At 38.8% G+C, this 19,190-nt stretch overlaps 1 protein-coding gene across 1 annotated transcript in view; it reads right to left on the reverse strand.

The window, feature by feature from the left end:
• TAFA2 (TAFA chemokine like family member 2) overlaps positions 1 to 19,190 on the reverse strand; it is a 604,247-nt gene that overhangs the window by 357,370 nt on the left and 227,687 nt on the right. The window contains exon 4 of the mRNA XM_089919992.1: positions 3,204 to 3,261. The gene's annotated coding sequence lies outside the window, so the exon portion shown is untranslated. The remainder of the gene's footprint in view (positions 1 to 3,203; positions 3,262 to 19,190) is intronic.

Raw genomic sequence — 19,190 nt, forward strand, 5'->3', positions numbered from 1 at the left:
CCCTAGAGATTCTGATTCAGTAGGTTGAGGTGCGGTCCAAATATTGGCATTTCCCGAAGTCTCCCAGGTGATACAGATGCTATTGGTCTGTGGACCACACTTTGAGTGACGTTCCTCCAAGTGGTTTTTTTCTGATTCCTTTTATACTTCAGCATTGTTTCTGGGTGTTCATGTTAACTTGGTAAACTAAGAATGCTGAAGGCAAACCCACTGGGGGATTTGGCCTGTATTGTATCATTCTAAGCATTTCCCTAGGAAGGACCCTGAATAGGAGAAGGCCACTCAACAGTCCCCTGTAAGTATGATGTTTAGATTGGTAAACTCACTAGAAAGTAAATTGGCCAGGATCCACTGTAAGACAGTCTGACTCCAAAGACCATGTTCATTCCATTACACCACAACTATCATTAAAGTCATAAGGAGATGCAATGATGTACAGAGAGAGGACCCAAAAGTAGCTGCAGTCAGAACCTTTGGGAATACCAACTGTTATGGGTTGAGTTGTGCCCCCCAAAAAAGATATGTTGCAGTCCTAACCCCACCCCCCAGTAAATCAGAATGGACTTTATTTGGAAACAGAGTCTTTACAAAGGTGATCAAGGTAAAATAAGATAATTAGGATGGGCCCTCATTCAATGTGAATGGTGTTCCTATAAAAAAAAGGTAAATTTGAACAGAGACAGACTTGCACAAAGGGAAAATGATGTAAAGACACATGGGAAGAAGATGGCCATGTGACTGTAAAGATGCATCAGCAAGCCAAGGAACACCAAGGATTACTGGAAGCTAGAAAAGGCAAGGAAGGATTCTCCCATAGAGCCTTCAGAGAGAGCACAACTCTGCAGACATCTTGATTTCAGACTTCTAGTGACTAGCATTATGTGACAATAGATTTCTGTTGTTTTAAGACACCCAGTTTTGGGTACTTTCTCACAGCAGCCCTAGAAAACACGCCAATATTTACAGGAACAGAAGGAAGTGCCCACAGAGGAGGCTAAGAGGCCATGGTTGGATGGAGAGAAGTGCTATATCATAGGACCAAAGGGGAAAGAGGCTGAATTGAATTTGGATTAAAGAGGAACATGTAAGAATTTCACAGAAATTACCTAAACAATTGTCTTCCCTTTAAAATGACATTTCTGGTCAAGTGAAAAACTTTAACTGGTCATGTGATGAGGAAATCTCAAAACATTTTTGAGACATCAGTTGTTAGCAGGAAAGAACTATAACAAATCCTTACATGTCCATAGGACCTTACTACTCAAAACATTTTTATCATTGATTCTCAGAACAATCTGATAAGGTAGACATTGACTCCATTGTTTAAATAAGAGCTGAGAAAAAAACTAAACTTTAAGTGAAATTATAAAATGTACAAGCATTAGGTTAACTGTTTCCTTATTTAATATCTACAATAATCTTCTGAGGGAGATGTCATTCACCTTTCACAACAGAAATATAGAAATCTTAGGTAAATTGTCCAGGATCAGACAACTGGTAAGTGGTTTTTAAAAAAGGCATTCAAACTCATATCTGTTGCCTCCAAAACTCATGTTCTTTCCACTACATGGTAACAGGCCTCCATGGGGACTGCTGAACTCCATGAAATAATTACTAAAATGAGACAGGTACTGAAAATGGAACTGTTTTTTTTTTCCTTCTGACTCCCCTTTGCCCATTTCTCCCACCTCCCACCCCCTGCCTCTGGCAACCACCAGTCTATTCTCTAACTCTATCAGCTTAGTTTTTTGGGGTTTTTTTTTTTGTGGTACACAGGGGTTTTTTGGGGTTTTTTTTTTTGTGTGTGGTACACGGGCCTCTCACTGTTGTGGCCTCTCCCGTTGCAGAGCACAGGCTCCGGACGCACAGGCTCAGCGGCCATGGCTCATGGGCCTAGCCACTCCACAGCATGTGGGATCTTCCTGGACTGGGGCACGAACCCGTGTCCCCTGCATCGGCAGGCGGACCCTCAACCACTGCGCCACCAGGGAAGCCCAGCTTAGTTTTTTTATTTGCCTTTTTAAGAGTCCATGTGTAAGAGACATCATACAATATTTGTCTTCCTCTCCCTGACCTATATTTCACTTAGCATAATCCCCTTGAGGTCCATCCAAGTTGTTGCAGATGGCAAGATTTCATTCATTTTCATGGCTACATAATATCCCATTTCATATATATACCACAATTTCTTTATCCATTCATCCATCAATGGATATTTAGGTTGTTTCCATATCTTGGCTACTGTAAATAGTGCTGCAATGAACAAGGGGGTTCATATATCTTTTCCAATTAGTGTTTTTGTTTTCCTTGGAAAAATACCCCAAAATAGAATTGCTCTTGGTTTCACTGATCTTTCCTATTTTTTTTTTTTTTCCTGGTCTCTACTGTACTTATTTCCTCTCTGATCTTTATCATTCCCTTCCTTCTGCTGACTTTGGGCTTTGTTGGGTCTTCTTTCTCTAATTTCTTTAGATTGTAGTTTAGGTTATTTGAGAATACTCTGCCCATTTTTTAATCAGGTTATTTTTTTGTTGTTGAGTTGTATGAGTTATTTACATATTTTTAATGTTAACCCTTTATCGGATATATGATTTTCAAATATTTTCTCCCATTCAGTAGGTTGCATTTTTATTTTGTTGATGATTTCCTTTGCTGTGCAGAGGCTTTTTAGTTTGATATAGTCCGCTTGATTTTTTTTTGCTTTTGTTGCTTTTCCTTTGGGTCTGAGAGTCAAAAACTTATTGCCAAGACATTGTCAAGGAGCTTACCTCTGTTTTCTTCTAGGAGTTTTATAGTTTCAGGTGTTAAGTTTAAGCCCTTATTCCATTTGGAGTTAATTTTTTTGTATGATGTAAGATAGTGGTCCAGTTTCATTCTTTTGCATGTGGCTATCCAGTTTTCCCAATAATTATTACAATGAGATAGGTACTGAAAGTGGATTTATGAAACTATATCTTCGTAACTTCACAGAAATAGTTAAAAGATATTTCTCCTATCTGAGAGAACTTTATGCACAGAGTAGCTAAAGAAAACTCACTTAGAAGTAATTAGAGTTTATTGCTGCCAAAATAAAATGTATTTCCCATCAATGTGTATTAGTAAAATGGACCTCCTGGTCAGGTGAATAACATTAACTGGCTATGTGGTTAGGAAATCTCAAAGCAGAATTTGGAGGTCACAATCAGAATTATGTGTATACTTACTTATTCTTCTCCTTGATAAAGGGTGGAAGTCAGCTTAGGACACAAACCATACGGCACACTGCAATGTAAAATTTAAGTATTTTAATAACATCATGTTTTCTTAACACACTGAAGATTAAATAAAGTTTTATGGTTTAATAAAGATTTCTCACAGGACCTAAAAGGTTTTTTTTCAAAGACTAACCTACTTCATTTTAAGGTAATTTTCATGCATCTTTAAGTTCTAAAAGAAGATTTCAATACTGCTTAAAATCCAAGAATCCAGAGGAGCAAAGATATAGCATTCTTTTTGGACTCACAGAGTAATAAGGGTTGTCCAAGAGGCATTTAATTTATCCATGTAGTCTTAATACCTTATAGAAATGTATTTCAAATAATGATCATAAATAAATAATAATGAGTCCTTCATGGGATATCCTACCTGTCCCCAGGCTCTCTTCTTCCCACAAACAAAATTACTTGAAGCCTCAACTGTGCCCCAGTGTTTAGGATTCTGATCTTATGGAGAAATATTATGAACAACCGTAGCCCAAAACTTAGGGTCAAACAGAATCAGCTAAGTCTCCTTGGCTGCTAGACCAAGGCAGGTGCTTGAAACCAAATTCTAACTAGCTGTATTTAGTTCTAGTTTCTGCACTGAAGTCTTTCTTTCAGTAACACGCATAGTGCATGTATTCCTCCAGAGCTGAGACTTTGGCTTCATCTGGCCAGTCTCCCTGCTGGAACAGTCTTGCCCTAAATTCCAGTCTAGTGGCTGAGAACTTGCAATTCGTGGAATGGTTTCTCTGGTCCTACCAGCCTAAAGGTCTGCCTGGACTCCTAAGCACTTGCATTATATTACTTTATCTTACCTATCAAAACACTTATAACTCCATGATGAGCCTTTATTCTGTTCATTATATACTTTTTAATAATGGGCTCTGCATCTCATCAACTGTATTAAACCACATATATCATTTTCTCATCTGTTCCATTCCAATGAAGTGGCCTTTCAGTATACCCTATCCTGCCAAGGTTAACTGTGCGAAATCAGCCCAGTCCTGAACACAACCTGTTTTAGGGATCACTTCTTGGATCCACCTAAATGCAGAATTGTCAGCACCTTGTCTTTCCTTCCCTCCTTTAGGGTCTTCATCATCAAAACTTCATAATTTCTACCCACCTCAATCGTTTATAAAGTACAAAATTAGATCCTCAAAAAAATAAAGGAGCTAGCGATATCAGCCAAAATGACAAAGAAGTAACAAATGTTTATAAGTAGTATGCCTCTCATTCCTAAAATAAAAATTGAAAAGATGCCATTTTAATTAATATTTCAGGGTATGTCTTAAATCCTGCCTTTTTTTCAGAAGGATAAATAATATTTGCATTTAATGAAAATTATATGGTAATTGAATCTCCAGAATTCAGTACAATAATCTTTAAATTTTACTTGTTGGTGTTTTGTTTTGCCCCAAATAATTTTGGAAATAAGTCACGTTCTAAGTACCTTTGCAAGAAGTCTATTCTTCAAAGGAAAGGCCTACATTGCCTTACATATAATATCTGATAATTCCATCCAATATTAAACCCATAAATACCTACACATTGGTTGAAACCACATGCTGGGGCATTTTATTAAGATTTATAAAAGCTTTGCTGATTGTTGTGAGGGGGACCTTCAAGATGGTGGAGGAGTAAGACGTGGAGATCACCTTCCTCCCCACAAATACATCAAAAATAAATCTACAAGTGGAACAACTCCTACAAAACACCTACTGAATGCTGGCAGAAGACCTCAGACTTCCCAAAAGGCAAGAAAATCCCCACGTACCTGGGTAGGGCAAAAGAAAAAAGAAAAAACAGACAAAAGAATAGGGACAGGACCTGCACCTCTGGGAGGGAGCTGTGAAGGAGGAAAAATTTCCACACACTTAGGAAGCCCCTTCACTGGTAGAGACGGGGACTTGCCTGGGGGTGGTGGTAGGGAAGCTCTGGAGCCACGGAGGAGAGCGCAGCAACAGGGGTTCAGAGGGCAAAGTGGAGAGATTCCAGCACAGAGGATCGGTGCCAACGAGCACTCACCAGCCCGAGAGGCTTGTCTGCTCACCCGCCAGGGCAGGTGGGGGCTGGGAGCTGAGGTTCGGGCTTCAGAGGTCAGATCCCAGGGATAACACTGGGGTTGGCTGCATGAACACAGCCTGAAGGGGGCTAGTGCACCACAGCTAACCGGGAGGGAGTCCGGGAAAAAGTCTGGAACTGCCTAAGAGGCAAGAGACCATTGTTTCGGGGTGCATGAGGAGAGGGGATTCCTTTCCCGTCTGCCCATAGAAAGCAGAGCACCGCCTAAACGAGCTCCAGAGACAGGCACAAGCTGAGGCTATCAGCTCGGACGCCAGAGTCGGGCGTGAAATGCTAAGGCTGCTGCCGCTGCCACCAAGAATCCTGTGTGCAAGCGCAGCTCACTATCGACACACGACGCCCCCCGACTGGGAGACTGCGCAGCCCGCCACTGCCAGGGTCCCATGATCCATGGACAACTTCCCTGGAGGAACACACGGTGCGCCTCAGGCTGCAGCAACATCACATCGGCCTCTGCCGCCACAGGCTCAACCTGCATTCCAACTACGACAACCATACCCCTCCCTCCCCTGGCCTGAGTGAGCCAGAGCCCCCTCATCAGCCGCTGCTTTAACCCCGTCCTGTCTGGGCAGGAACAGATGCCTGAGGGTGACCTACACGCGGAGGCGGGGCCAAAACCAAAGCTGAGCCCAGGAGCTGTGCAAACAAAGAAGAGAAAGGAAATTTCTCTGTGCAGCCTCAGAAGCAGTGGATTAAATCCCCACAATCAAACTGATGTATCCTGCATCTGTTGAACACCTGAACAGACAACGAATCATCCCAAAATTGAGGCAGCGGACTTTGGGAGCAGCTGTAGACTTGGGGTTTGCTGTCTGCGACTGAATTGCTTCTGATTTTTTGTTTATCCTAGTTTAGTTTTTAGCGCTTGTTATCATTGGTGGATTTATTTACTGGATTTGTTGCTTTTTTTTTTTTTTTTTACATCTTTATAGGGGTATAATTGCTTTACAATGGTATCTTAGTTTCTGCTTTATAACAAAGTGAATCAGTTATACATATACATATGTTCCCATATTTCCTCCATCCCGCATCTCCCTCGCTCCCACCCTCCCCATCCCACCCATCCAGGTGGTCACAAAGCACAGAGCTGATCTCCCTGTGCTATGCGGCTGCTTCCCACTAGCTGTCTACCTTACGTTTGGTAGTGTTATATATGTCCATGCCACTCTCTCTCTTTGTCACATCTTACCCATCCCCCTCCCCATATCCTCAAGTCCATTCTCTAGTAGGTCTGTGTCTTTATTCCTGTCTTACCCCTAGGTTCTTCATGACATTTTTTTTCCTTAAATTCCATATATATGTGTTAGCATACGGTATTTGTTTTTCTCTTTCTGACTTACTTCACTCTGTATGACAGACTCTGGGCCATCCACCTCACTACAAAAACTCAATTTCGTTTCTTTTTATGGCTGAGTAATATTCCATTGTATACATGTGCTTCAACTTCTTTATCCATTCATCCGATGATGGACACTTTGGTTGTTTCCATCGCCTGGCTATTGTAAATAGAGCTGCAATGAACATTTTGGTACATGACGGTTTTGAATTATGGTTTTCTCAGGGTATATGCCCAGTAGTGGGATTGCTGGGTCATGTGGGATTTCTATTTGTAGTTTTTTAAGGAACATCCACACTGTTCTCCATAGTGGCTGTGCCAATTCACATTCCCACCAGTGTTCCCTTTTCTCCACACCCTCTCCAGAATTTATTGTTTCTAGATTTTTTGATGATGGCCATTCTGACTGGTGTGAGATGATATCTCATTGTAGTTTTGATTTGCATTTCTCTAATGATTAATGATGTTGAGCATTCTTTCTTCTGTTTGTTGGCAATCTGTATATCTGCTTTGGAGAAATGTCTATTTAGGTCTTCTGCCCATTTTTGGATTGGGTTGTTTGTTTTTTTGGTTATTAAGCTGCATGAGCTGCTTATAAATTTTGGAGATTAATCCTTTGTCAGTTGCTTCATTTGCAAATATATTCTCCCATTCTGAGGGTTGTCTTTTGGTCTTGTTTATGGTTTCCTTTGCTGTGAAAAAGCTTTTAAGTTTCGTTGGTCTCATTTGTTTATTTTTGTTTTTATTTCCATTTCTGTAGGAGGTAGGTCAAAAAGGATCTTGCTGTGATTTATGTCATAGAGTGTTCTGCCTATGTTTTCCTCTAAGAGTTTGATAGTTTCCATACTGACATTAGGTCTTTAATCTATTTTGAGCTTATTTTTGTGTATGGTGTTGGGGAGTGTTCTAATCTCATACTTTTACATGTACCTGTCCAGTTGTCCCAGCACCACTTATTGAAGAGGCTGTCCTTTCTCCACTGTACATTCCTGCCTCCTTTATCAAAGATAAAGTCACCATATGTGCGTGGGTTTATCTCTGGGCTTTCTATCCTGTTCCATTGATCTATATTTCTATCTTTGTGCCAGTACCATACTGTCTTGATTACTGTAGCTTTGTAGTATAGTCTGAAGTCAGGGAGCCTGATTCCTCCAGCTCCGTTTTTCATTCTCAAGATTGCTTTGGCTCTTCGGGGTCTTTTGTGTTTCCATACAAATTGTGAAACTTTTTGTTCTAGTTCTGTGAAAAATGCCAGTGGTAGTTTGATAGGGATTGCACTGAGTCTGTAGATTACTTTGGGTAGTAGAGTCATTTTCAAAATGTAGATTCTTCCAATCCAAGAACATGGTATATCTCCCCATCTATTTCTATCATCTTTAATTTCTTTCATCAGTGTCTTATAATTTTCTACATACAGGTCTTTTATCTCCTTGGGTAGGTTTATTCCTAGATATTTTATTCTTTTTGTGGCAATGGTAAATGGGAGTGTTTTCTTGATTTCACGTTCAGATTTTTCATCATTAGTGTATAGGAATGCAAGAGATTTCTGTGCATTAATTTTGTATCCTGCTACTTTACCAAATTCATTGATTAGCTCTAGTAGTTTTCTGGTAGCATCTTTAGGATTCTCTATGTATAGTATAATGTCATCTACAAACAGTGACAGCTTTACTACTTCTTTTCCGATTTGGATTCCTTTTATTTCCTTTTCTTCTCTGATTGCTGTGGCTAAAACTTCCAAAACTAGGTTGAGTAAGAGTGGTGAGAATGGGCAACCTTGTCTTGTTCCTGATCTTAGTGGAAATGCCTTCAGTTTTTCACCATTGAGGATGATGTTGGCTGTTGCTTTGCCATATATGGCCTTTATTATGTTGAGGAAAGTTCCCTCTATGCCTAGTTTCTGCAGGGTTTTTATCATAAATCGGTGTTGAATTTTGTTGAAAGCTTTCTCTGCATCTATTGAGATGATCATATGGTTTTTCTCCTTCAATTTGTTAACATGGTGTATCATGTTGATTGATTGGCGTATATTGAAGATCCTTGCATTCCTGGAATAAACCCCACTTGAGCATGGTGTATGATCCTTTTAATGTGCTGTTGGATTCTGTTTGCTATTTTTGTTGAGTATTTTTGCATCTATGTTCATCAGTGATACTGGCCTTTAGTTTTCTTTCTTTGTGACATCCTTGTCTGGTTTTGGTATCAGGGTGATGGTGGCCTTGTAGAATGAGTTTGGGAGTATTCCTCCCTCTGCTATATTTTGGAAGAGTTTGAGAAGGATAGCTGTTAGCTCTTCTCTAAATATTTGATAGAATACACCTGTGAAGCCATCTGGTCCTGGGCTTTTGTTTGTTGGAAGATTTTTAATCACAATTTCAATTTCAGTGCTTGTCATTGGTCTGTTCATATTTTCTATTTCTTCCTGATTCAGTCTTGGCAGTTTGTGCATTTCTAAGACTTTGTCCATTTATTCCAGGTTGTCCATTTTATTGGCGTAGAGTTGCTTGTAGTAATCTCTCATGATCTTTTGTATTTCTGTATTGTCAGTTGTTACTTCTCATTTTTCATTTCTAATTCTATTGATATGAGTCTTCTCCCTGTTTTTCTTAATGAGTCTAGCTAATGGTTTATCAATTTTGTTTATCTTCTCAAAGAACCAGCTTTTAGTTTTATTGATCTTTGCTATGGTTTCCTTCATTTCATTTTCATTTATTTCTGATTTGATCTTTATGACTTCTTTCCTTCTGATAACTACGGGATTTTATTGTTCTTCTTTCTCTAATTGCTTTAGGTGAAAGATTAGGTTGTTTATTTGAGACATTTCCTGTTTCTTAAGGTGGGATTGTATTGCTATAAACTTCCCTCTTAGAACTGCTTTTGCTGCATCCCATAGGTTTTGGGTCGTTGTGTCTCTATTGTCATCTGTTTCCAGGTATTTCTGATTTCCTCTTTGATTTCTTCAGTGATCACTTCGTTACTAAGTAGTGTATTGTTTAGCCTCCATTTGTTTGTATTTTTTACAGATCTTTTCCTGTAATTTATATCTAGTCTTATAGCGTTGTGGTCGGAAAAGATAATTGATACAATTTCAATTTTCTTAAATTTACCAAGGCTTGATTTGTGACCCAAGATATGATCTATCCTGGAGAATGTTCCATGAGCACTTGAGAATAATGTGTATTCTGTTGTTTTTGGATGGAATGTCCTATAAATATCAATTAAGTCCATCTTGTTTAATGTATCATTTAAAGCTTGTGTTTCCTTATTTATTTTCATTTTGGATGATCTGTGCATTGGTGAAAGTGGGGTGTTAAAGTCCTCTACTATGAGTGTGTTACTGTCGATTTCCCCTTTTATGGCTGTATTTGCTTTATGTATAAAGGTGCTCCTATTTTGCGTGCATAAATATTTACAATTTTTATATCTTTTTCTTGGATCGATCCCTTGATCATTATGTACTGTCCTTCTTTGTCTCTTCTAATAGTCTTTATTTTAAAGTCTCTTTTGTCTGATATGAGAATTGCTACTCCAGCTTTCTTTTGGTTTCCATTTGCATGGAATATCTTTTTCCGTCACCTTACTTTCAGTCTGTATGAGTCTCTAGGTCTGAGGTGGGTCTCTTGTAGACAGCATATATATGGGTCTTGTTTTTGTATCCATTCAGCCAGTCTGTGTCTTTTCGTGGGAGCATTTAATCCATTTATATTTAAGGTATTATCAATATGCATGTTTCTATTCCCATTTTCTTAATTGTTTTGGGTTTTCTATTGTAGGTCTTTTCCTTCTCTTGTGTTTTCTGCCTAGAGAAGTTCCTTTAGCATTTGTTGTAAAGATGGATTGGTGGTGCTGAACTCTCTCAGCTTTTGCTTGTCTGTAACGGTTTTAATTTTTCCATCAAATCTGAATGAGATCCTTGCTGGGTAGAGTAATCTTGGTTGTAGTTTTTCCTCCTTCATCACTTTAAATATGTCCTACCAGTCCCAGCTGGCTTGCAGAGTTTCTGTTGAAAGATCAGCTGTTAACCTTATGGGGATTTCCTTGTGTGTTATTTCTTGTTTTTCCCTTGCTGCTTTTAATGTTTTCTTTGTATTTAATTTTTGATTGTTTGATTAATATGTGTCTTGGCATGTTTCTCCTTGGATTTATCCTGTATGGGACTCTCTGTGCTTCTTGGACTTGATTAACTACTTCCTTTCTCATATTAGGGAAGTTTTGAACTATCATCTCTTCAAATATTTTCTCAGTCCCTTTCTTTTTCTCTTCTTCTTCTGGATCCCCTATAATTCAAATGTTGGTGCATTTAATGTTGCCCCAGTGGTCTCTGAGACTGTCCTCAGTTCTTTTCATTCTTTTTACTTTATTCTGCTCTGCAGTAGTTATTTCCACTATTTTATCTTCCAGGTCACTTATCTGTTCTTCTGCCTCAGTTATTCTGCTATTGATCCCATATAGAGTATTTTTAATTTCATTTATTGTGTTGTTCATCATTGCTTGTTTCATCTTAGTTCTTCTAGGTTCTTGTTAAACTTTTCTTGCATTTTCTGTATTCTATTTCCAAGATATTGGATCATCTTTACTATCATGATTCTGAATTCTTTTTCAGGTAGACTGCCTATTTCCTCTTCATTTGTTAGGTCTGGTGGGTTTTTATCTCACTCCTTCATCTGCTGTGTGTTTTTCTGTCTTCTCATTTTGCTTATCTTAACTGTGTTTGTGGTCTCCTGTTTGCATGCTGCAGGTTCGTAGTTCCCGTTGTTTTTGGTGCCTGTCCCCAGTGGCTAAAGTTGGTTCAGTGGGTTGTGTAGGCTTCCTAGTGGAGGGGACTAGTGCCTATATTCTGGTGGATGAGGCTGGATCTTGTGTTTCTGGTGGGCAGGTCCACGTCTGGTGGTGTGTTTTGGGGTGTCTGTGGACTTATTATGAATTTAGGGAGCCTCTCTGCTAATGGATGGGGTTGTGTTCCTGTTTTGCTAGTTGTTTGTCATAGGCTGTCCAGCACTGTAGCTTTCTGGTCGTTGAGTGAAGCTGGGTGTTGGTGTTGAGATGGAGATCTCTGGGAGATTTTCGCCGTTTGATATTATGTGGAGCTGGGAGGCCTCTTGTGGACCAGTGTCCTGAAGTTGGCTCTCCCACCTCAGAGGCACAGCACTGACTCCTGGCTGCAGCACCAAGAGCCTTTCATCCACCCGGCAAGTCAGAAGGATTCTTCATTTTTTTCTCCTTCTTCTCTTTCCTTTCAAAATTTGCAAACCATCACAGCCTCTACACTGACTTGATTGGGCAACTCGGATCTTGCAGGAAAATTCCTCCAGCCATACTCTTCTGGCTGCTGAAGTGGACCCACAAAAGGAGAGCTCATGGAGAGGTCTTTGGAAGCTGTCATTTCTATTGAAAGTGTACTCTAGTGCTTGAGGCCACTGTTGTTTAACTAGACTAGTAGTGAGGAGGATGATCTGGAACCTGGAGACTGCCAGGCATCTGTACATCAACCTTCTGAGATCAATGGCTTCTGCTATACTTCCATCTTCCAATCTCATGCAAATTCCTCCCTCAGTCAGTGCTAACCTGCTGAGCCCTGAGCTCGCTGCCTCTTCTGCCTCAGGAGGTGCTGGGTCCATCCCTCTTGGAGTCTCGACGGCTTTTGTCTCAGGAGCTTTTAGGCTTCACCTGAACATTTCTTTCTCCAGACTTGGTCTGGAAACCAGTCGGAGTCGAAATGGGTCTGACTTAGAAATGCAACCCGGTCGCTCTCTTTATTTTTTTTAATTATCATTATATTTCTATGTTAATAATTTCTTTTATTTTTTATTTATTATTATATTCTTCTTTCTTTTTTCTCCCTTTTCCTCTGAGCCATGTGCCTGACACGGTCTTGGTGCTCCAGCCTGGTATCAGGCCTGAGACTCTAAGGTGGCAGAGCCGAGTTCAGAACAGTGGACCACCAGAGACCTCTTGGCCCCAGGTAATATCAATCAGCAAGAGATCTCTGAATCAGAGCTAAGAGTCTTAAGCTCCACCCAATGGCCAGCAAGCACCAGGGCTGGATGCCCCATGTCAAAGAACTCATTAGACAAGAATGCTACCCCTCCCATTAGCAGACAGGCTGTCTGCAATCATACTAGGTTCACAGACACCCCAAAACACACCACCGGATGTGGCCATGCCTATCAGAAAGACAAGATCCAGCCTCACCCACCAGAACACAGGCACCAGTCCCCTCCACGAGGAAGCCTACACAAGCCACTGAACCAACCTCACCCACTGGGGGCAGACACCAAAAACAACAGGAATTACGAACCTAGCCTGTAGAAAGCAGAGCCCAAACACAGTAAGTTAAACAAAAAAAGAAGACAGAGATATATGCAGCAGATGAAGATGCAAGGTAAAAACCCACCAGACCAAACAAATGAAGAGGAAATAGGCAGTCTACCTGAAAAAGACTTCAGAGTAATGATAGTAAAGATGATCCAAAATCTTGGAAATAGAATGGATAAAATACAAGAAACTTTTAACAAAGACACTGAAGAACTAAAGAGCATACAAACAACGATGAACAACACAATAAGTGAAATTAAAAATTCTCCAGAAGGAATCAATAGCAGAATAACTGTGGCAGAAGAACAGATGACTAACATGGAAAATAAAATAGTGGAAATAATTACCGCAGAGCAGAATAAAGAAAAAAGAATGAAAAGAATTCAGGACAGTCTCAGAGACTTCTGGGACAATATTAAATGTACCAACATTCAAAATATAGGGGTCCCAGAAGAACAAGAGAAAAAGAAAGGGTCTGAGAAAATATTTGAAGTGATTATAGTTGAAAACTTCCCTAACATGGGAAAGGAAATAGTCATTCAAGTCCAGGAAGCACAGAGAGTCCCATACAGGATAAACCTAAGGAGAAACACGCCAAGACACATATTGATCAAATTACCAAAAATTAAATACAAAGAAAAAATATTAAAGGCAGCAAGGGAAAAGCAACAAATAATATACAAGGGAATCCTCAAAAGGATAACAGCTGATCTTTCAGTAGAAACTCTGCAAGCCAGAAGGGAGTGGCAGGACATATTTAAAGTGATGAAAGGGAAAAACCTACAACCAAGATTACTCTACCCAGCAAGGACCTCATTGAGGTTTGACGGAGAAATCAAAACCTTTACAGGCAAGAAAAAGTTAAAAAAATTCAGCACCACTGATCCAGCTTTACAACAGATGCGAAAGGAACTTCTCTAGGGAGGAAGCACAAGAGAAGGAAAAGACTTACAATAACAAACCCAAAACAATTGAGAAAACAGTAATAGGAACATACATATCGATAATTACCTTAAATGAAAATGGATTAAATGCTCCAGTCATAAGACATAGACTGGCTGAATGGATACAAAAACAAGACGCGTATTTATGCTGTCTACAAGAGACCCACTTCGTACCTAGGGACACATACAGACTGAAAGTGAGGGGATGGAAAAAGATATTCTATGCAAAAGGAAATCAAAAGAAAGTTGGAGTAGCAATACTCATATTGGACAAAACAGACTTAAAAAAAAAGACTGTTGGGGCTTCCCTGGTGGCACAGTGGTTGAGAGTCTGCCTGCTGATGCAGGGGACACGGGTTTGTGCCCGGGAAGATCCCACATGCCACGGAGTGGCTAGACCCATGAGCCATGGGCGCTGAGCCTGCGCGTCCGGAGCCTGTGCTCCACAATGGTAGAGGCCACAACAGTGAGAGGCCCGCATACCACAAAAAATAATAATAATAAATAAATAAAGACTATTACATGAGACAAAGAAGGACACTACATAGTGATCAATGGATTAATCCAAGAATATATAACAATTGTAAATATTTATGCACCCAACATAGGAGCACCTCAATACATAAGCCAAAAAAGGGGATATCAACAGGAACACATTAACAGTAGGGGACTTTAACACTGCACTTTCACCAATGGACAGATCATCCAAAATAAAAATAAATAAGGAAACACAAGCTAAAAATGACACATTAGACAAGATGGACTTAACTGATATTTACCGACTTTCTATCCGAAGACAACAGAATACACTTTCTTCACAAGTATTCATGGAATATTCTCCAGGATAAATCATATCTTGGATCACAAATCAAGCCTTGGTAAATTTAAGAAAATTGAAATCATATCAAGTACCTTTTCTGACCACAACGCTATGAGACTAGATATCAATTACAGGAAAAAACTGTAAAAAATACTAACACAGGGAGGCTTAATAATATGCTACTAAATAATCAAAAGATCACTGAAGAAATCAAAAAATACCTAGAAACAAATGACAATGAAAACACGACAATACAAAACCTATGGGATGTAGCAAAAGCAGTTCTAAGAGGGAGGTCTGTAGCAATAAAATCCTACCTCAAGAAACAAGAAACATGTCAAATAAACAACCTAGCCTTACAATGAAAGCAATTAGAGAAAGAAAAACAAAACAAAAAAATCCCTAAAGTTAGTAGGAAAGAAATCATAAAGATTAGATCAGAAAAAAATGAAAAAGAAATAAAGGAAACAGTAGCAAAGATCAATAAAACTAAAAGCTGGATTTTTGAGAAGATAAACAAAATGTTAAACCATTAGCCAGACTCATCAAGAAAAAAAGGGAGAAGACTCAAATCAATAGAATTAGAAATGAAAAAGGAGAAGTAACAACTGACACTGCAGAAATACAAAGGATCATGAGAGATTACTACAAACAACTCTTTGCCAATAAAGTGGACAACCTGGAAGGAATGGACAAATTTTTAGAAAAGCACAACCTTCTGAGACTGAACTAGGAAGAAACAGAAAATATAAACAGACCAATCACAAGTAATGAAATTGAAACTGTGATTACAAGTCTTCCAACAAACAAAAGCCAAGGATCAGATGGCTTCACAGGCGAATTCTATCAAATATTTAGAGAAGAGCTAACACCTATCCTTCTCAAACTCTTCCAAAATATAGCAAAGGGAAGAACACTCCCAAACTCATTCTACGAGGCCACCATTCATTACCCTGATACCAAAACCAGACACTCATGTCACACAAAAAGAAAATTACAGGCCAATGTCACTAATGAACATAGACACAAAAATCCTCAACAAAATACTAGCAAACAGAATCAAACAACACATTAAAAGGATCATACACCGTAATCAAGTGGGATTTATCCCAGGAAGGTAAGGATTCTTCAATATATGCAAATCAATCAATGTGATTCACCATATTGACAAATTGAAGGATAAAACCATATAGATGCAGAAAAAGGTTCCGGCAAAATTTAACACCATTTTTTGATAAAAACTCTCCAGAGTATGCATAGAGGGAACCTACCTCAACATAATAAAGGCCATAAATGACAATACCTACAGCCAACATCATTCTCAATGGTGAAAAACTGAAACTATTTTCTTTAAGATCAGGAACAAGACAAGGTTGCCCACTCTCACCACTATGATTCAACATAGTTTTGGAAGTTTTACCCACAGCAATCAGAGAAGAATAAGAAATAAAAGGAATACAAATCATAAAAGAAGAAGTAAAACTGTCACTGTTTGCAGATGACACGATATTATTCATAGAGAATCCTAAAGATGCTACCAGAAAACAACTAGAGCTAATCAGTGAACTTGGTAAAGTAGCAGGATACAAATTAATGCACAGAAATCTCTTCCATTCCTATATACTAATGATGAAAAATCTGAAAGAGAAATTAAGGAAACACTCCCATTTACCACTACAACAAAAATAATAAAATACCTAGGAATAAACCTACGTAAGGGAAGAGAGATGGGAACATATGTATATGTATAACTGATTCACTTTGTTATGAAGCAGAAACTAACACACCATTGTAATGCAATTATACTCCAATGAAGACATAAATAAATAAATAAATACATAAATACATAAATAAAACCTAAGGAGAAAAAAGACCTGTATGCAGAAAATTATAAGACACTGATGAAAGAAATTAAACGTGATACAAACAGATGGAGAGATATACAATGTTTGTGGATTGGAAGAATCAACATTGTGAAAATGACTATATTACCCAAAGCAACCTATAGATTCAATGCAATCCCTATCAAACTACCAATGGCATTTTTCACAGAACTAGAACAAAAAATTTCACAATTTATATGGAAACACAAAGACCCTGAATGGCCAAAGCAATCTTGAGAAAGAAAAACAGAGTTGGAGGAATCACGCTCCCGGACTTTAGACTACACTATAAAGCTACACTAATCAAGACAGTATGGTACTGGCACAAAAACATAAATATAGATCAATGGAACAGGGTAGAAAGTCCAGAGATAAACCCACTCATATATGGTCACCTTATCTTTGATAAAGGAGGCAAGAATATACAATGGAGAAAAGACAGCCTCTTTAATAAATGGTGCTGGGAAAACTGGACAGCTACATGTAAAAGAATGAAATTAGAACCCTCCCTAACACCATACACAAAAATAAACTCAAAATGGATTAAAGACCTAAATGTAAGGCCAGACACTTTAAAATTGTTAGAGGAAAACATAGGCAGAACACTCTATGACATAAATCACAGCAAAATCCTTTTTGACCCACCTCCTAGAGAAATGGAAATAAAAACAAAAATAAACAAATGAGACCAATGAAACTTAAAAGCTTTTGCACAGCAAAGGCAACCATAAACAAGACCAAAAGACAACCCTCAGAATGGGAGAAAATATTCACAAATGAAGCAACTGACAAAGGATTCATCTCCAAAATATACAAGCAGCTCATGCAGCTCAATATCAAAAAAACAAACAACCTAATCCAAAAATGGGCAGGAGATCTAAATAGACTTTTCTCCATAGAAGATATACAGATTGCCAACAAACACATGAAAGCATGCTCAACATCACTAACTATTAGAGAAATGCAAATCAAAACTACAACGAGGTATCTATCATCTCACACTGGTCAGAATGGCCATCATCAGAAAATCTACAAACAATAAATGCTGGAGGGGGTGTGGAGAAAAGGGAACCCTCTTGCACTCTTGGTGGGAATGTAAATTGATACAGCCACTATAGAGAACAGTATGGAGGTTCCTTTAAAAACTAAAAATAGAACTCCCATATAACCCAGCAATCCCACTACTGGTCATATACCCTGAGAAAACCATAATTCAAAAGGAGTCATGTACCACAATGTTCATTGCAGCACTATTTACAATAGCAAGGACATGGAAGCAACATAAGTTTCCATCAACAGATGAATGGATAAAGAAGATGTGGCACATATATACAATGGAATATTACTCAGCCATAAAAAGAAATGAAATTGAGTTATTTGTAGTGAGGTGGATGGACCTAGAGTCTGTCATACAGAGTGAAGTAAATCAGAAAGAGAAAAACAAATACCGTATGCTAACACATATATATGGAATCTAAAAAAAAAAAAAGTTCTGAAGAACCTGGGGGCAGGACAGGAATAAAGATTCAGACATAGAGAATGGACTTGAGGACATGGGGAGGGGGGAAGGAGAAGCTGGGACGAAGTGAGAGAGTGACATGGACATATATACACTACCAAATGTAAAATAGATAGCTAGTGGGAAGCAACTACATAGCACAGGTAGATCAGCTTTGTGCTTTGTGACCTCCTAGAGGGGTGTGATAGGAAGGGTGGGAGGGAGATGCAAGAGGTAGGGGATATGGGGATACATGTATACATATAGCTGATTCACTTTGTTATACAGCAGAAACTAACACAACGCTGTAAAGCAATTATACTCCAATAAAGATGTTTAAAAAAAATAAAATGTTTTGCTGCCATCAGACTGACTGCTGCATTAACAATTATGATAATCACTTTGGAAAAATAGCACAAAGGAAAGCACTAAAAAGTAATAAGTGGCACTTGTTCTAACATTCTAAAGCAAATATAATCTTCTTCAATTCAAAAATCTTCTATTAATTACTCATGAGACTTATAACTGTTCCACACAATTTCCAAACCTTTTTCATCTTTGAAATGCATATTTTCAGATACAGAGGTACTTGAGAATCCACTAACATTATGATCCTAAAGTAACATCATATTCCCTCTGTGAAGGAGAGCAGGCAGTGGGCACAGTGGGTATTAAGGAGCTACGGGTTGTTTTCTGTTTGTTTTTTTAAGCACCAGGAAAACTCAGATTGCAAAAATTAACTCCCCTCTCATATGTTTCCTACTGTTTGAATTGACCAAATCTTTCTAGTTTACATTCTTAATATTAGTACAACTGGCAATAATCTGGGAATTTTAACACTTTAAAGCTGCTATCATGTTTATATAACTTAGAGTAACAAAAGCTTTATGTCTACAGATAAAGTGGTGAGAATTATGGATCATGAGAATACCAGGGTCTGTACCTGGGAAAGGGGCCACCAAAAGGTAGCAAAGCGCGACATATTCTGGGGATAAAACTAGGCCAGTCGTGTGCATTTCCCATGAGTGGAGAAAGTCTGAACAGTCTGTGTCTGGCTTACACCCGGCAGG

The sequence above is a fragment of the Delphinapterus leucas genome, chromosome 11, assembly GCF_059928025.1.
Source record: "Delphinapterus leucas isolate spDelLeu-1000000601 "Yukka" chromosome 11, BTC_Dleu_Yukka2, whole genome shotgun sequence".
NCBI lineage: Eukaryota > Metazoa > Chordata > Mammalia > Artiodactyla > Monodontidae > Delphinapterus > Delphinapterus leucas.